The sequence below is a fragment of the Diadema setosum genome, chromosome 8, assembly GCF_964275005.1.
Source record: "Diadema setosum chromosome 8, eeDiaSeto1, whole genome shotgun sequence".
Lineage (NCBI taxonomy): Eukaryota > Metazoa > Echinodermata > Echinoidea > Diadematoida > Diadematidae > Diadema > Diadema setosum.
The window spans coordinates 5,720,146-5,725,906 of NC_092692.1; positions in this window are offsets into that span (position 1 = coordinate 5,720,146).

The following is a 5,761-nucleotide window of genomic DNA, read 5'->3' on the forward strand; positions in this document are numbered from 1 at the left end:
CGGCAAGCTAAAGGCATGGGACTGTTGGATGCGTCAGGACAGTACTCGAAAGACAGACATCTCTTCATTATTTTTTGATTTTTTATTCATTTTCTTTTACATGCAGGGGAGTACATGTGTAGATGGTACAAGTATGCTACTCATAACCAAAGTCACAGTCACAGTCTCAACTTTTAGTGGAATACCCTGTATTGGATTTAGTTTAGTGCAAAGATGTACAAGTATAGTTATGTTGGCATTCTTCTTTTCCCAATGTTTAACCCTATTCTAACGGGGGGGGGGTCAAATTGACCCCCCCTCGACGTTTCGCGCCACAATTTCACAACGCGCAAAGATTTTGCCGCGTTGTTTCACGACTTTTTTCATTGAAGTCTCCCACATATTTTGAGACCAAATTTGAGACGTCCGGGTACACCGTTTTGAAGTTACGTAATGTTTTGCATATGCATGTCAACCAAAAAACAGCTCAAATTCATGATATCGTGTGCAAATCAAATGCAAATTGTGTTTTTTGGTTAAATTGATATAAATTAGATTATTTCAACTTTTCACCATTGAAATTATTCAATTGTAGTGTAGATAAGCCTGAAAAAGTGCCTGCAACAAATTTTGGCAAAAAATCAATAGAAAACAAAAGGTCGAAAAAGCAATAAAATACATAAGAAATTAACAAAACAATAAAATACATAAGAAATTAACAAAACAATAAAATACAAAAGAAATTGATTTCGATTGTGCTAATTTTTTTCAAGAAAATTGTTTGATGTGTCTTGAGGAATTCTGACACAAAAATTTAGCAATCCTCCAGTCTTTTTAATGGAGTTACAGGTGAAAATATGATTTCATGCACAAATTTGCATAATTAATTTATTAAAAATAGAAAGGCAATATTCTTCTATTGTATGACCATGTTATCTTGTAGTTTACATCCAGCTCTATCTTCAGGCAAAATTTCATGGCGATTGCACGATCGGCGGCCGAGATCTGAAGGGGGGGTCAAATTGACCCCCCTCAGTAAAAACTTGGTCTCAAATAGCCCAGTTAGAATAGGGTTAATGGCAATGTGTGTATTCACAGGACTTTCCTGTAGATTTCTTTTTATTGAAAGTTGTAAAACAAAATTAAACAAAATAAAAGCGATTTTTTAGGTGATATTTCTTTTAAGTTTTATAAAAGCAAGAGTATTAAATTGGATGTCTGGTAATTGTACACAGTGCCATTTGATCATCTAAAATCAGCTTTCTGTGATAGCAGTGTTCCAATGACATTACTGACAGGTATTGATAAGGACTCCTCACATGTTTGATGGTGTATGTTTCACTTTTAAATCAACATATTGTGAGAGATATTTGATATTTTTTGTTGTTGTTATCATGTTTATAGTCAACAAGTACAAGAGCTCATAAATCGAGCCCAGTGAGTCCAAGACTGAGTCACTGTGACTACTGTAGAACTGTATGGGACTGATTGAATACCAGTGATGAATGGCCTAGACCTTCTGTGTAGTTGTTCACTCACATGGATCACTTCACAAATCAGAGTGTGTCTTTCTGACATTTTATCTTTCGTTGGCATCATACTAAAAAATCACATACAGTTTCTTGCAATTACCAGCATTATTTTAACAGATGAAAAGTAAACAAAATAAAATGAATGGTTAGTGAATGTCATTTTTGAGTCATAAACCACCCTTCAAGTTTTCAAGCATTTTATTATTTGTGTGTTTTTTTTTTAAGAGTTTAGAAAAATGAATTTGCTTTAAACTTCTTTATGGTGTGAAAATACTACTTAGTGGGCTATTTCCAAACTTGATATAGTAAAGTAACAACTAAAATGTTGTGTGTTTATTAATGCGTTCAGATGCTTTTATAGTGCTTTGCGGAGTGGCCATTGGCAATCATATTCCAGTTAAAAAGAAAAAAATGCAGTGCACTACATCTTTTAGCAATATTCAGTGAAACATATATAGATTCTGGTTTGCTGGTGTTGGTACTTGTATTGAAGTGCTGGTTGAAGGGTACTGTTTGTCTGTTGTGTGCAATAATAGTTTGCAAAGTAGCACGATGTGCAAATCTCAAAAGTGACAATGTACTATCTAAAGGTGAAAAGGCGAAATACATGTATACTCTTGTACTCACTGACTACATCTCTATGCAACTTGTAAATATTAAATTTTAAATGTGTAAGTGGCCTATCTTCTCGTAGTTATGGTTCATATCTGTAATTATGTGCCTTGGGTCCTTCCATCCCATCTTGTCTTCTGCTGCAGGACAGGTTGCTCTTGGAAAGGTTTAGTTTTAAAAGAAAAAGTTAGTTTTTATCTTCTATAGTATACATGTAGATAATGCTGGTTATTTTATATATTCTAGGGGGAATTGTATGTGTTGACATTATTAATGATAGCATAATATTGTATTGCAGGGCAAAGAAAGATTACTCATGGAGATTTAGTTGTATGATGACAGGAATTTGGCTTTGGCATTACGGACTTGATCTCATTGCTTGGAAGATAACTGCAGAATGCAAACTTGTCGTTTTGTACAGCACGCGTGCAGTCTTGATGCTGATAATTATGTCATTTGAGACATGATTATGAATTGTGTGTGATTGAAAGAAAGCTGCATTACTACAAGAATATCATTAGTAAGCATTTTCAGATTATATATATATATATATATATATATATATATATATGTTATGGAATATTATGGAATGTTATTGATTATTTGTAGTGGTGTTGGATTATTGATACGAGATTCGAAACTCTCTATGATAAGCCTATATTATGTGTGTTACTGAAAAATCATGTTAATAGAACATTGTATTTGTAAATGAACTCGTCTTCCAGAGATTTGAATGGTGGAACTGGAATTGATAGAATATGTAACAACCTCTATACTGTGACCATGTTCATGTTTAGAATATTATTTGTATGTGAATATCACAGAGAAGCAAACCTGTAAATCCAAGTCACCTCTAAAGTCTCTAATTTTGGAATTTTACCAGGAGCACAAACAATTATCACAAATGTTAAAAGTAGATTTCAAAGTAGAGACAGTACAGCACAAAGAGCCATTCCCTTATGGGATGGTATAGCTTTGTTGGAGATGGGGCCTCGGGTTTTCAGTTTTTATGAGATAATTAGACACCACTTTTGAGATGTAAAGAGCTTATAACTCTAAGAGAAATTCAAACTTTATTTGATGAAAGCCTGTTTTAAGGATGAGATATCCAACAATAAAGTAAAACAAAGTGGTCTTATTAACTCTCTATGTGCCATGGTGGAAACCCCCTATGTGCCACATTGTTCTGAGACACGAAGGTAGTCATGCTTTGAGAAAGAATTGTGTTTTTCCAATTTGTATAACTTCTACAAATTTCTGTTAAGATGGGCATATAGTGGCAAAGTTAAGAAGAATGCCAAGCTTTGTTTCGATATAAATTGTATAACGACTCTATTTTCAATTTTTCTTTTGAATCACCAGTTGCTACATTACTGTAAAGGCATGACTTTTGCACATTAAACCGTGACAGAAACTTAGAATGTACGAGCAAATCTAGTTGGGAACATCGCTTGATAGTCGATCACCACATAGAATGCAAACTGTATATGAGAGGAACAAAAGCACGAAAAACGCTTTCATTGTGCCGCGGGATTAGCAGTAATTAGCGGTTTATCGATCAGTCTTGGCGGCTTTGTTTGTTGAGCAGAGTATGCGAAGTTGGCACGCCATCGACTGAGTCTGAGGTGCGAACGTGGCACATAAAGAGTTAAAAAGTGGGTTCCACTTTTATTAGAACCTCTGTTTTTTTTTATATCTCAGTCACTTCAAAAGCAATTTTCATCATGTAAACTTGAATTCCTCTTAGAATTATGTTCTTTAATATTTCATAAGTGGTCTCTAATCATGTCATAAAAGATTATAATCTGAAGCTCCATCTCTACCAAAACTATACCATTCCTTTTAAGCAACTTGGTTGCCACAGTATGTCTTGTAGTTATGACATTAAAGAGAATATTGACATTGAGAAAAACAAAACAAAAACACTTGCTGAAAATGTCTCACATTTACTGAAATGGCATGAATATGAATAACAGTCTCACTATTGCTTTTAGACATGCATTTGTTTGAGTACCCTTTTCTTTTTCTTTTTTTCATGGCAGGATTGAAAAAGAAGGTCATATTGTTTTGTCCAAGTAATCCACCAAGCTTAAGACAATTTACGTTTTTATGCAGGATGTATCTGTGTGTATGCATAGTGGATACTGTATGTATTTAAAGAAATTCAGATGTGTAGTCATTTTGTACATTGAACAGGCTCATATTTTTTTTTCCAGTGGTATGCCCCTACTTTTTGTGTAGTGAGTGATAGAAAATATGACAGCTATGAAGACCCCAGACTATTTTTTGATTCAATGTGTGACCAAGTATGGTTTTTGAATTACTTGTGTAGATTCTAACCAGGAGGTTCCAAAAGCTAGGAAGTACATGTATTTTAACCCGTTGAGGACGGACTGATTTTGCTACAACACGCATTTCCCATAGACACCCGCCCGAGTATTCTCGGGACTCGTCCTCAACGGGTTAACCAAAATCGATTATAGCAAGTGTCCAAACTTTATGCATGGAACAAGATAATGCTTATCACTCCATTTGTTGTTGTTGTTTGCAACAGGGTATATTGGAAATGCATGTGTCTGAATTTACATAAAGCGTTAATACAAAGTATCATATTTTTGGCAAACATGCTTCAAATCATACAAATCAAATACAAATACAAATCATACAACTCAGTTTGCAATTTGTTCCATAATGAAATTTATCGGATTATCATATACTGCAGGTGGACGTTTAAAAAAGAACCCACAATATGACATAATCCACGTATAATATTCTAGTAATGATGTCCTATTATAACTCTACTGCTACAATGAGTTCAGGGAGCTTAGTGAATATGCAATTGTTATCGATGTAATGGGTTTGTGACTATGATATTTTTATACTTGTATAGTACTGTATAACATGTAACTTTTAATGAATCAGTGTAATGGTGATTAATTTTTTAATGAAAGTGACTCATTCCAGTTAAGATTAATGTGAAATATTAGCTTTTATCACTCAGCCCTGCAATAATTCATTTTTAGGTGGAAATTAGTTTATATATTATGTTTCTTGGGTTCAAATTTTCCCTGCACCACGAGGTAGATTTATGACTATTACAAAAGTCGTAGGCAAGGTTTATTGTACTTGTAAGAAAATGTTATCAAGACATTCCATATCCCACTCAATGACTGTTCTAATGGTGACGATGGTTTCAATAATGATGATTGTATTGATGGTGGTAATAGTAATGATCATGATAATGATTACAATCACATCATAATAGCAATAATAACAATGCTAAACAAAGAGCAAAGTTTACTGTATTTGTTGCCAAAAAAAAAAAAAGATTATAAAACATTCCCTGTTTTTTTATGACAGTAATGATGATGATGGTGATAATAATACTGACAATATTGATGATAAAAATGAAAATAGTAATAAAAACCTGTACTAGTAGTGATAGTGATCATCATCACTATCCTCATCATCATAAAGGGATAATATTGATAATAATAGGACTGGTAATAATAAAACAGATTGCACTGGAATTTATGTAAATTTATTTTTCTTGTTGCAACTGATTGACAAATTGCCTTACATCGACGTAAATAAGCACTGAATTGATCAGTGTTTTAGTAGTAGCCATGATAAAAAAT